A 15,254-nucleotide genomic window follows, 5' to 3' on the forward strand; every position below is an offset into this window, starting at 1 on the left:
ACTACTCACTCCAAGTTATCCAATCTCGTCAGATCCGTAAAAGACCAAATCCCTAATGAAGACCATGGTGTCTACGAGATACCCTGTTCCAGTTGCCCACGTACATACATCGGACAGACAAACCGACGAATCCATAACCGTATTTACGAACATTCTATATCTGTCAAACATTCCGATACTACTTCAGCCCTAGCCCAACATCATATTCAAACAGGCCACAAAATAGATTTCGAAAAAGTAAAAACCATCGCCCCCATCCGCTCCTTAAAATCGAGAATCATTCGTGAAGCTATCGAAATCGAAAAACGGCCTAACAGCTTTCATTCTTTGGCCTAACATTCTTATCATTATAAATATAGGGTATGCTCACATTAGGGAGATTTTTTTGTTATGAGTTTTTTATAGGTTATATAGATAATATTCGAATATTGCCGCGGTGGGGTTCGAATCCCACCGCCGGCAAGAACATCTAGACATTTTAAAAATGTCTATAGGCCCCAGGTCGACTCAGCCTGAATAAAAATGAGTACCTTGGGTAAAACCAGGGGTAATAATAGACGGTTGAAGCGTAGCACTGGCCATGTTACCTTCCTTGTATACCGTAGGCCCTAGATATAGCAGACTACCCTGCTATACTCCCAAAGCCGCGACAGCGGTATAAAACGGGAGACTATTATTATATTAGATAACCTAAAAGATTATGTTAATTTCTTTGACCGGCAGCATGCATGGTACAATGAATAGGTACACATGTGTATTCATTGTACCATGGGCAGCATGAGATGAGGAAGTGAATATAGTATTGCAATGCATAATGGATATCTAATTTTTTTATTTACTCTCAACTTCCCCTCAGTACTAACTCACGTTAACCCTCTAGCACACAAGACCGCCTCCAGACGGCTTAACCCTCCTTCCCACGGGTGGGGTCTATCAGTACAACTATAAATGAAATTGCTTAATTTTTTAAATTTTTTTTTGTATTTTTTTCCTAGACTTGGTGTACCTTTTAATAGCACTGAATAGTACATTTTAGCATAATTTGGTGAAATTGTATGAATCCCTTCAATCGCTACTTGCAAAAGTATCCTGACAGACCCCACCCGTGGGTGGGCGTTTCTTGTTTTGTACTATGGCTTGGTTAATATTGCAGCTATAAATGCATTTATTATATACTTGAACACGCGCGATGACGCGAAACGATTGCCGGCAATATGGCGACCCCTGCTTGAGCGACCTCCCGCCCACACCGCTCAGGCCACGTCAGTTCAGACCACGTCAGCGCATACCGTTCCCGCGCATACAGCGAGTATAAAAGCCACACAGGGTAAGACCGGTTGTCACTCGACACTGAGGAGTAGGCAGATTGAGACCTCAGTGCCGAGAGACAGTTCTTGCAATATAGAACACGATACTGGTACGTCTCGAGTGAGGGGAGTAGGCAGATTGAGACCCCGAACTCGAACCGAACCGTATCACTCTTGATAATGGTTCCAAAATGGGTGCCGAAACGTCGAGTTTTAAATTCTCAACGCGGTTCTTCCCGAGAACTCAGTAATTTTCATTTATCTGACCGCGGAAACTTATTTGAACATTTTATTCGCCTCTACGGGGAGGAATTTTTAATTCTTACTAAATCTTTTTCTAATCTTCTAACACGCAAATACCGTCTTCTCTGTGATCTTGCTTTTCTTAAATCATGTCGTGACCATCAAGTCATTCCAAAATCTTTACAAATTAAACATCACACCAAATCTTCATCAATTTCCAAAATTCTTAGAGCCACTGGTCTTTCGCTTCTTAGAAATTCAATTCATTCCACCCGACGCAAGTTCCCAATACAACAAATTCCCAACTTCTTAAAACCTACAATGACATTCACTCTTTCAATATCCATCCATTATTATGGGACACTTTCGATCGTCTTTCTCACCAAAAAGCCCAACACATTTCTGACAACAAAACCCAAACCCAGAAACGCAAACTGGACCAACTTATCTCTCAGCAAAATCCACCGCCCATTTCAAATCAACAACCTTCTACTGTTGTTCACAATTTCTCAGATATTCACATATCCGATTCAGCTACCAAAGCTCTGCCAAAAGGCTTCAATTTCTCTGTCACTCCTCTTTCCATTCCAACTGAGAAAATTATTTGTCAAACTGAAGAAGCTATTTCCCATCTTCCTTCCGACCAAGCCGAAGTTGATAGACAAGATGTCGCCAGAATTCTCCGTACTTCTAAACCCCCACCTTCAAATATCAGTCTTTCAGAAAGACGTGCCCTCAAAGAACTTTACAACAACCCTGACATCGTCATCCTTCCGGCCGACAAAGGTAATGCCACCGTCATTTTCAACTCTTCTAACTATTTCGACAAAATGTCCGAACTTCTGAATTCCACAGAATACAAACATGTCCCAAATGATCCAACCACATATCTAGAAAAAACGACCAAATCCATTATAAATAAGTCTACTCTACCTCCAGACCTCAAAAAATCTCTTATACCCAGAGAAAAATCATCCCGAATTCCAAAGATATACGGCCTTCCAAAAATCCATAAGCCCAATGTTCCCCTAAGACCCATCGTCACTGCATACAACTGTCCCACTCAGAAATTGGCAAAACATCTCGCTTCATCCTTACAACCATTAGCCGAAAACGCCTCGTCCTTTGTCAAAAACTCTTTTCATTTCATTGATCTTCTGAAAAACTTTTCTATTTCACCCTCAGACATACTAGTCAGTTTTGACATTGTCTCTTTATTCACCAACATTCCCATCGATGAAACCATTTCCATCTTGGACTTTAAACATCAAATTCCCCAAGACACATTATCTCTTATAAAACACTGCATGTCAAATACATATTTCACGTTCCAAAATCATTTCTATCGTCAAATCAAAGGTGCCCCAATGGGATCGCCCCTCTCTCCCGTAATAGCAGATATATACATGGAACATTTCGAAACAGTAGCCTTGTCCTCGTCAAATCTCAAACCCACCTGCTGGTTACGGTACGTTGATGACACCTTTGTCATTTGGCCCCATGGTAAAGACACATTAGATCTCTTCCTCTCCCACCTGAATGGAATACATCCCAGCATTCAATTCACGATGGAAGTTGAGTCTGAAGCGTCTTTGCCATTCCTTGATGTTCTTATTCAGAAAAATCCACCTCACAGTTTTTCCTATTCCGTGTACCGGAAACCCACTCATACAAACCGCTATCTCAATTCCCAGTCACATCATCACCCCGCCCAACTTAATTCAGTCATCAACACTCTTATTTCCCGTTCCATAAGACTTAGCGACAACAATCACAGGTCATCCGAAATCAATTCAATAAGACAAACACTCCTACAAAACGGCTACCACAAAACCCAAATCAATAGAAGCATTCAAAAACTTCTAAACCCCATTCCATCCAAAAAAGAAACCTTGCCGCCGGATCAACCCAAAATCTTTCTACCTTTCATTAAAGGTGTCACTGACAAGATCAGTAGAACTCTTATCCCTCTTAATATCAAAACCATCTTCACCACTCACTCCAAATTGTCCAATCTCGTCAGATCCGTAAAAGACCAAATCCCCAATGAAGACCATGGTGTCTACGAGATACCTTGTTCCAGTTGCCCACGTACAAATGTAGGACAGACAAACCGACGAATCCATAACCGTATTTACGAACATTCTCTATCAGTCAAACATTCCGATACCACTTCAGCCCTAGCCCAACATCATATTCAGACAGGCCACAAAATAGATTTCGAAAAAGCAAAAACCATCGCTCCCATCCGCTCATTAAAAGCGAGAATCATTCGTGAAGCTATCGAAATCGAAAAACGGCCTAACAGCTTGAACACGCGCGATGACGCGAAACGATTGCCGGCAACATGGCGACCCCTGCTTCAGCGACCTCCCGCCCACACCGCTCAGGCCACGTCAGTTCAGACCACGTCAGCGCATACCGTTCCCGCGCATACAGCGAGTATAAAAGCAGCCACACAGGGTAAGACCGGTTGTCACTCGACACTGAGGAGTAGGCAGATTGAGACCTCAGTGCCGAGAGACAGTTCTTGCAATATAGAACACGATACTGGTACGTCTCGAGTGAGGGGAGTAGGCAGATTGAGACCCCGAACTCGAACCGAACCGTATCACTCTTGATAATGGCACCAAAATGGGTGCCGAAACGTCGAGTTTTAAATTCTCAACCCGGTTCTTCCCGAGAACTCAGTAATTTTCATATATATATATATATATATATATATATATATATATATATATATATATATATATATATATATATATATATATATTAATGTGATATTATAAGTCAGAGTTGCGCCAAGCAATTAATTAGCTAATTAATTAATTAATTAAACTTATTTAAATGATGCAATCATGATTTTATCACACTATTTAATTCTCTTATCTCAGGGTTATATTCGTGCTTCAATATCTATGCTTTATATAAATAAAATTTTGTTCTACGTACGTGAACCTTCAAAAATTAATATTATATACTATATAAATTAAAATTTTAAATCAAAATTGTTCAAAATTGTTTTAAATCAAAAAAAACTATCTCTCTGATGATGAGTTGTCCAAATCCTTGTTCCTTGTAGTAATCAGCAATTCAGATGCACGTATCGTTCAAAAGATGCTAGCCTCTTCTCCTCTCGATAAACTGAATCTCTCGTTCTGGCCTGAACAGTGACTCTTGGAATATATAAGTAGAAAAATATGACTTACAATATTTTACTGGATCAGCTTCCGTTAGGATACACTTAGTCCACGAAAACTCACAAACATTCACTTCTAATGCTTACTATCACTTGGGAACCACCAAAGAACAACGACTGTTCACCTTGCACCCTTGGAAAACAACTGATTATCTTTCCTCCCTCAAAAATCTAGCTAAACCCTCATCCGTACATAGCTATCCCACCTTTTTTTATCTCCTCCAATCACAGTTCGTCATACGTATCTCCATCAACCATTTAGATAACAAACAAACAATTTTACATACAATTATAAATTTCCTAAATACTATTAACATGCTAATTGGTTCTACAAATTCTTAAAAACTAACGGAGAATTATACATTTTAAATATTTCGATTCTATTGTCTTATTCACCGTATCCGCGTACAAGTCTATTTGGAAAATCCACTCTCCCATTGTTCCATTATTTCACTACGTTCACTCAAATATATTTTACAAAGAAAATAATTTATGCATATCTTTAAATTTTGTTTACTACAGGTAATTCAAAGATAATGGACTTTCATTTCTTCGAAATATCTTTTATAGTTTATTAGGTGAATTTTTGACTTATAATATTTTATACTTTGAAATATTAAGAGCAAACCAATATTGTTTTGTATTTTTACATAGCATATCAACTCTCCAGGATATCTTGAAAATTTATTTAGATGGTCTATTTAGTAATTTTAATTTTATCTTTGGCGGATAAAATGAATCATAACAACATCCCCGCCTTGTTTGAGATACAAATATTTTTTTTTTATAAGTGAAAAAAATATTTTCTCTCAAACAAAAAAATTTCTCTTGTTATCATTTTATCCTAACCAACTTCTTTTATTTTTCGTAAAGATTCAATTTTCTGGGAAGTCTGTTCTTGTCTTAAAGCCATATCTTTCTCGAGCAGCTTCCTCACCCCTTTAATACTACTGCCAAAGTTGCAACAAAACTTTGATCCCATTTTAGGATCGTACTGCAAACTGATCTGATTTAAGATCTCTTTAGTTTCATTCGCTATCGAATCCAGTTTAGCTGATCCTGAAAAAGCTTTCCTGTATGTTTTTTGTGAGTTTTTGTAACCGATATGTTTTTTGGTATGCGCATATGAATCAGGTATTTGAGATCCTTGTTTCTGCAAGTTTTCTACATCAAAGCTTGATCTTAAATTCGAAAAAACAAATTTACTGGCTGTAACATAAGATTCTAATTCCACAATTTTTCGTTTTTGTTCTCCTAAAAGTCTTAACAATCTGTCAATTTTCATGTTTAAACTTTCTTCTATAAATGTAAATTTATTTAGGCGATCCATAAGTCCTTTTTTGTCATCAGTTTTATTTCCAGCAACATCTGCAAATTTTTCTTTTCAAATTTTACAGCTTCCAACTCGGAAATTAATTTCGTTTTCTCCATCTCGCATATTTCTTCTATAAACACTCCCGTTTCAATTATATCGTTTCCCTTTTCTTTTATCAAACCTGATTTTTCTTTTTCTTTTTCGGCTGAGCTCATCTCTTCTTTTGCGGAATTCTCTATTCCATTTTTTAATTTTGATTTCTGTTTTTTCTTCTTTCTTTGTCCTTGCTTCGTTGTCAAATTCATTTCTACCGTTTGTTCTTTGTTTAAATCATCAGTTTTCCGATTCTCATGTTTCTTGCCCTTTTCCGTGTTTTCTTCACATTTTATTTTTCTTTCATCCTCATTTTGTTCACGTGTGTTCACTGTCCATAATATTTCTTCACAAAATACTGGACTCTCGTCTATAATTGCCATTTCTTCTTTGTCCTCATCCTTTATTTCTTCTTCTGGTTTTTCTCCATCTTCAATTTCCATTTGGTATTCCGAGCACCACGTTTCTACTCCTTTCATTTCTCTTATGATAACTTCTCTCCCATTGTTCCATTATTTCACTACGTTCACTCAAATATATTTTACAAAGAAAATAATTTATGCATATCTTTAAATTTTGTTTACTACAGGTAATCCAAAGATAATGGACTTTCATTTCTTCGAAATATCTTTTATAGTTTATTAGGTGAATTTTTGACTTATAATATTTTATACTTTGAAATATTAAGAGCAAACCAATATTATTTTGTATTTTTATATAGCATAACAACTCTCCAGGATATCTTGAAAATTTATTTAGATGGTCTATTTAGTAATTTTAATTTTATCTTTGGCAGATAAAATGAATCATAAGAATATATATATATATATATATATATATATATATATATATATATATATATATATATATATATATATATATATATATATATATCGTCGGTATACTACGAAAACCAGGTAAATGACAAATTTTAAAATATTGAGTTAAGTATACCAAAATTCTCAGCTTTTTCCGCTCTTCATACAGGTAAAACCCAATAAATGATACGACTATCCATTCAGAAGATAATTTGTTTGTGTAATAAACAAATAAGTTACACCTAACCAACTTTTCATTTTCAAATAAAACAATATATCGCTACTTACTTCCATAAAATTAAAGTTCTGTTGCATGTAAAACAAAGTAAGCCCACATATATTATTATGCCGGACAACAATATATTTCTACTACTGCAAACCATATTCAGTAAAAAGGTGATAAGTGTCTTTAATACATTTTACGTGTATGATTTATTAAAATTTCTCTTTCATATCGACTAGTAAAAACCTTTAAGTACACTTACTTCATTCTACCTGAAAACGGGTTGAGTTAAAATTTAGAAATGGTTACTAAGCTAAACCCATAAATGATCTTTATAACACATACACAGATAGAATAACTGAAGACAGCAGTTCAATTCTTGATGATTCTGAGAACAATATAGTCTCAATGATGGAATCCATTTTTGATAGTGACTTTTCAGATGTAGACCCCACATATCAGCCAAGTGAAGAGGGATCGCTCTCTCTAGGAAGTCTATATGATTTACACACTTTGATAGCCTAAATGATGAGAAAAAAGATACTGAAATAGGTGCACCCACGAACAATTTAGTGTCAACTGAAATAGCTAGTTGGATATTAAATCTACTTCTTGACAAAGTATGGAAAGACGTACGTCCACTAAAACGTTGGAGAAAAGCTAACCCCAAAGATTGGGTAATAAATGTCGCAAAAAGGAGGCGTGCTGAGGGTTTGCCTTATAAGATAAAAAAAAGACCATAGACCAGCAATGCCAAAACCAGTTAATTGTTCAGAGTGCTTTTACAAATGTGCCAGTTATTTCAGCGAAGATTACAGACAAAGACTATGTCGTGATTATTGAAAGTTAGAATATATAGGCCAGAAACATTTTCTTATTGCACGTATTAAAACGGAGCCACCCAAGAGAGTCGTTGCAGTTCGTTGAAGTTTAAAAAACCACGTGCATTTTCCAAAAAGTGTTACTTTTCTTTGAATGGTCAAGAAATACAGGTATGTGAGAAATTTCTTTGTAAGACACTTTGTATATCAGCGTCGTTAATACAAGATGTTGTAAGAAAAACTGGTATTCAAGGCTGTTATGCAGATACTGATAAAAGAGGCAAGCATACACCGCCAAATAAAACAAGCAGTAAAACCCGAAAAATCGTGAAGGCTCATATTGAATCTTTTCCAACCATGGGCCCACATTATATTCGCCAAAGTTCAAAGCGTAGATATTTGGACAAATATTTAAGTATAAGAAAAATGTACCAACTTTTTATAAATGACTATGAGCAGAAGAAACTGGAAGGTGTTAGCGAAATTACATATCGAAGAATATTTTCTAACGACTATAATTTAAGCTTTTTTGTTGCTAAAAAAGATCAATGTTTAGTTTGTTATAAATATGATAGGGCTAATCCAACTGACAAATCGGATTTAGAAGACAGTTACAGAGAACATAAGAAAAGAAAAGAAGTATGTAATCTTAAAAAACAAAATGATAAGAAAATATCTAATGAACAACGGGATTTTCAGTTACTTTCGATCTACAGGCCGTACTACAAATTCCAAGTGGATTGACTGGAAAACTATATTATTCTCGAAAATTATGTGTCTACAATTTGTGTGTATATGAAGCCGCATTACCAAATGCAGCTTACTGTTTTGACTGGTCAGAAATTAACGGTAGACAAGGAAGTTCTGAAATAGAAAGCATTATACTTCACCACTTATCAAAATGTGTTCCAGAATATGTAAGTGAAATAAGTTTATTTTCTGATACCTGCAGAGGACAGAATCCGTTTAAATATTATTGAACGCAAATTTTTAGAGCCTGGACATTCCTATATGGAAGTTGACTCTATGCAGAGTAGTAACGAAACCGCTAAAAAACACAGATCTATCTATGGGATGCCAGATTACTTGTCTGTTTTTCAAAATGCAAGAGGAAATAAAAATATCAAGGTTGATGATAAAAAAGTATGTATAGAACCATACAAATGTAAAAAATTTAAATACTACTACTTTTATAATTTAAAAAACTTATCACACACTTTAATTAAAAACCGGACAAAAGACCAAAACGGCGAAAAAATAATGTGGTTGAAGATAAAAAGAATGAGATTGGTGAAAGAAGAGACAAACAGGATCTATTTTAATTATGACATATCAACAAGCTTCAATTATTTCCTTACTAATACTGCACGGCAGTCAACAAGAAAAAAGCACGCCAAGTTATCAACTAATTCAAGCAATCTTGAAGAACTTAAGCGACTTTATGATGCACATTTGCCAATTAGCATAGCAAAAAAGAGAGATTTGGTACAGCTATGTGATAAGGGAGTGATACCGGAGGAATATCACGGGTGGTATCGTAATTTGAAAAGGGGAAATGATGTAACAGACATCTTGCCAGAGCCTGCTTTCAGTGACGAATCGGACGAGGAAGCCTCATAATAATAATATTGCTATTATTATATTCGAAATAAATTTGATTTTTTCTATAAAACTGCCTGTCATTCATATAAATAATAACAATAACTACACACAGCTGTTAATAAAATTTTCAGGGAAAACCAGTTAAATGTCCTAAATATCGACTAATACCTTAAAACATTGCTATTACCTAGAAAAAGCCTCATATCTCGATCACAAAACTGGACAATATTATACTTGGTTTATTATATTTGTGTTAAATATGTTATTTGAAGAGTAATTGATTTATTTAGATTTACAGGTAAAACCAGGTAAGTGATAGCATTTCCAACTTAAATTTAGGATTAGTCAGATAGGTGTCTCAACTTTTTCAAACTAATGATAGAATATCATTTCAGATATATGCATCTTTCACTAGAATACCTAATATCAAAAACAAGCTGACTGCTTAATTCACAATATAAAACTAAACTTTAAAAACGTTTTTTCTCGATTTCGGTATTCCGACATTTACCTGGTTTTCGCAGTATATATATATATATATATATATATATATATATATATATATATATATATATATATATATATATATATATATATATATATATCTACGGCATAAAGTGAACTTCGCCCATGTTCAAATTCAGGTTCAAAAGAGCTCCGTGGTCAAGTGGACACCGATATACGGAGCTCACTTGACTATTCCATAATATTGACTCTGTCGATTCGTTAACATGTATAGTTTCATAATTTTTAAAAATTTTGTGGAGCTCATAAGTAGCCCTGTATCATGAATGTATATCGCTTAGTTCACGTGTATATATTACAGGGGTCGTTCAGATCTTTTTCACTGTATATTGGAACCATAAGTATATCGGTCTAAGTAAGCTCCGATAGTTTGGCAACTAGGCGATTAAGCCGTATATTTCCAGCGTATCTTCTAAACGGTTCATACGGACTCCTTATTTTTGTTACCATTCATACGCATTACAGTATGTAATAGATATGTATACTATCAAATACCTGTTTTTGGTAGGTACGTGCTTTTCTAAAAATAGCTTTATGGCTACAAAAGGATTTCATTACCAAATTGGATGTATTTTTTCATATGCGGAAATTTCCTAATGTATTTTGTTAACGTCAGTATGTCTATATACTAGGGATGGCGGTTTTTGACAAAACACCGGTTTTCGGTTATACCGGTTTTTTTTTGCTTACGGTTTAACCTGGCGGTTATAACCGGCCAAAAAAACCGGTTTTTCCAAAAACCGGTTTTTGGTTTTTTTAATCCAATAGGTTACAAAGTTACATTTACAATGCACTTTAGTTTGCGATACTTCATTCGACTCGATATCAATATGATCAAAATTAGAAGGTACTATCGAAAGAACATCAATATCAATATAAATAAAACACAATTTTTAATAAAACCATTTTATTCTATTAATTATTATATTTATTTATTATTTTATTATTATTATATATTTATTAATTATTATTCAATATAATATAGCGTAAGATTAATATACATATTGCAATAATATACAATAAAAGTATAATATAAGTAGAATAAAGTAATATTTTAAGTAAAAAGTATAGGTAAGAACCAGAAGGTTACAAATAGGTCATATTATATGAAATTGATTTAGCATTGTGTTGTATTTTTCATGAAACCTATTGAGAAAAACTCGATCATATATATGTTGATCGGTTAAGCGGCTTCTCTTATCTGACACAATATCATTCAATGATGACACCAGTCTCTCTGATGCCACCGAACTTCCGACCAACGACATGTATTTTTTAGCTATAAAAGCCAAGCCTGGCATACAGGTTCTGTTCTGCTCCCAGAATGAAAACGGATCACTTAATCTCGGCAGCAAAGGCTGCTGCAAATATAGAGTCAGTCCATTTGGAAAAGAACTTTAAATTCCGTGTGTCCTGAGAACTTGAACTGGAATCACTGTTCACCAACTCCAGATCGTATGAAGACCAAAGAGGGTTTGATTTTAAACTCACTTTGGCTTTTTCATTCTGGAAGGAGCAGGAAGGAGAAAGTTTTCCGATTTCGGTTAGGTACGTCCTAACTTCCGAGCCTAAATTGGATGTAAGTTGATATAAGGTTGAATGCTCAAATAAATGAACTTTGATAAAATGAAAGGCAGATATCGAGCACAGTTTTATTAATTAAATCTTGCCCAAGTACTTTCGCCTCCTGGAGCATCTTCAGGGGCCTTTCGTTCAATTTGAGCTATCCAACAATCGCAGAATGTCGTAAACATAAAATTGTACATAACACTACACTAAACAAGGACAAACAGTTTAAAATTATTTAAAAAATAGTCGAAGCTACATTCTAGTCAGCAACAGGAGAGAGATTCTCTCCTGTTTCCTTGTTTCCTGTTACCCCAACCATTTCAACTTATAAAAAATTTCCCAGATTCTTTCAAATGGGAAAAAAAAAATAATATCAACATAAATATTTTACTTAAAAATAAATTAGATGATGCAATTCATCTTTTATTTTTACTACCATCAAAAAAAAATTTATCATGTATTACTTTTAACACGTTTGTATATTTGTATAATAGGTACATTTTAACTCATTTCTTCCTGTATGGGTGTATCGTTTTGAAAACGTAGGGAAATCCTTGGAGATTCGTATTCGTAATCGGCACCTAATTCGATATTCATAGTCAGAACATTACTTTTGGTAATCAGAAAAACCCATTCACCCACATTCAATGTCAAGAGTCAAGTGTGAAAAATAGATGATGTACCAGATCACTTCTTATGTAAATATTATGATTACAAATACCTTTTCAACGAAATATTATAAAAAAATTGTTTCTGGCTGATGTGAGTTTGCACTTTCAGTTTGCTTCTGTATTAATAAAATAAGATAAAATTTGAATTATGGTTTTGTTTGAAATAATTACTTGAGAATAATAATTATGATTGGGATCAAAAATAATACCTAACCTAATCCTAATTACCGTAAAAATAAATAACTGGTTTTTACTTTAAAAATAAAAAACCGGTTATAACCGGGACAAAAAAACAACCGATAAAACCGGTTATTGCGATGTAAAAAAACCGGTTGTCGGTTAAAACCGGTAGGTTTTTCCCATCCCCACTATATACGTTTCATTTAAGAATCTGATTAATAAGAACTTCTTTTATTTCATCCATTGTTTTACGATATCTTGTATACAGTTTCCTTATTATTTTATTTCTGGTTTTTTCTGTGTACTATATATAATTCTAGATAGTTTATCTTAAAATAAATATTTAAGTGCTAAGATAGATATTTTTGTGTAAAAATTGGTAGTAATGCGCAAAAAAGGGAAGAATTCTTAATTTATCTAACAAGAATATACCACTTCACCAATATTACATACTTCTGAATGTTTTATCTTCTATTTAGGGGTAATATGTAATCAATATAAGTGGAGTGAGTGTCAAATTTGCAATGATTTTTAAAAGCAATAGCTTACTGACTGTACTTTATATGTTCAGTTCAAATAATTATTCCTTGCCACTTCAGAAAAGAGCGATTTGAAGGGCAAAGTCATCTAAGAAGGTGGGATGAATCTTGTACCACCCCACATTCACACAGGTTAACCGGTGTTTGCAGGCAAGAGCCGTCCTGGAAGATAGCTACCATAAGGAAATTCCTCTCGAGGGTTCAGATGGTGAGGAGCAGCTTATTCTTTTGCCGATGTTGCGAATCTAGACTTGGTTTCTTTCGTTCTCTAGCTACTTATCTTTGGATATTAGGTGGATTGATAGCTACGATATTCTAGAGCTTATGTATGGATGTGAGTCTTAATATCCACTGAATTTGGCTGACTAATTTATAGCAAAATCTACGTATTAAGTATGTGTTGGTGTCATCCATACTGGCAAGGTATATTCGGCAGCAAAAGCGTAGAGTGCAAGCGTCTACGTTTTAAGGGTTGAAGGATGTGCTTCCCATTTTTAGCTGAAAAGTTTGCGAAGAATACTATTTTTCTGGTTGTAGTTTGCCATTTAGTTTTAAACAAAGTTCTGTGAATGACAAGGTTTGATACAAATTATCTTCAAGGTATTTATAGCAAGTCCAGAGTTTAAGAATTTCATGACACTATTGGATGTTCAGATTTGTGAAAGAGTCTCTGTTAGGGACATTGAAGGGCACACCTGATTCTTTCCGGTGTTTGGCTTAAAATTGATTCATAGTCTATTTTTATTGTACTTTGATAAAATAAAGGCACATATCGAGCACAGTTTTATTAATTAAATCTTGTCCAAGTACTTTAGCTCCCTAGAGCATCTTCAGAGGCATCTAAAATAAGCCAAGAAACGTTTTCTTAAATGAAGAAATTGATTAACCTCGATAAAAACTCGAAGTTAATGGATGATAAAAGTTTTTTGTGAATAATGTTTTAGACTTACTTTGTCAATTTTGGGCTATCCAACAATAATTTCAGAATGTCATAAACACAAAATTAAACATAAAGTTGAACATAACACTACACTAGACAAGGACAAACAGTTTAAAATTATTTAAAAAAGTCGGAGCTATTCTGGTCGGCAACAAGAGAGAGAATGGCTCCCAGTATTAACGGAAATGTTAAGGTGACATGTGACATATGACAGCTTGGATGGGCAGTCACAATCATGTAGATCACACCACAAGGGAGAAGGAAAAGAGGAAGGCCGAGAAAAAGCTGGAGAGAGGGAATTGAAAAAGAACTAGAGGAAAGAGAAATCCCTCCAGGCCTATGGCTGAATAGAGGAGAATGGCGGTTAGGAGTCGGAAGGCGTCGGAGAACGCTGTAAACCGATAGTAGTAGTAGTATAAAATAAATTTCCATCAAGTAACAGTCGAATCCATCACTTACTTAAAGAGTAGGAAAAGACATGTTTATGCTTTAGAGTACGGGTACTTTATTACAAAGTACCCTTTGCTGTTGGCAATTAGTTTCTCACTTTCTCAGCGATGGGTCTCCCTTTCCTCATCAATAATGTTCTCGCTCGATACTGTGTGAATATATTATTCTACGATATTTAGATTTCACTATATGCTCTACACTTCTTGGCAATACTTCTAATGGCTTTTCTAGTAATACTGATCTAATTAATACCTGAGTTTTACTTACATTGTTTTGTCAGCGTTCTCGTCATATATCCAGTCAATAGCATTGGTTTAATCACTATTTTATATATCCTGATTTTAGGGATTCGTATTAGACTTCTGGATTTGAAGGTGTAATGAGAGTTATATATGCATCAGTTAGTTACCTGAATATTCCATTTTATTTCTTATGTGACAACGTTATCTACGATACCCAAAATGCTGCAATCTTTCAAAATTATATGGGTTTATTCTTACGTTATGCCCTACTCTACATCCTTTCTTTTGTATGTTAAAGAACATTTATTTGGTTTTCTGATTACTGACTATTAGACTGTTTTTTTGCTGCTTGTAGCATTATTCTATAGCATTCTAATATTTAATCTATGGATTAAACCGGATAGCAAATAGATATTCTTCACTTTCTCAGAGAAATAATATTCTAATATACAAAATCCTATTAAATTTCTAAAACCTTCGTTGAATATTATATTCACTTATGAGGATCAGAAGCAAT

The sequence above is a fragment of the Diabrotica undecimpunctata genome, chromosome 8, assembly GCF_040954645.1.
Source record: "Diabrotica undecimpunctata isolate CICGRU chromosome 8, icDiaUnde3, whole genome shotgun sequence".
In the NCBI taxonomy this organism is placed as follows: Eukaryota; Metazoa; Arthropoda; class Insecta; order Coleoptera; family Chrysomelidae; genus Diabrotica; species Diabrotica undecimpunctata.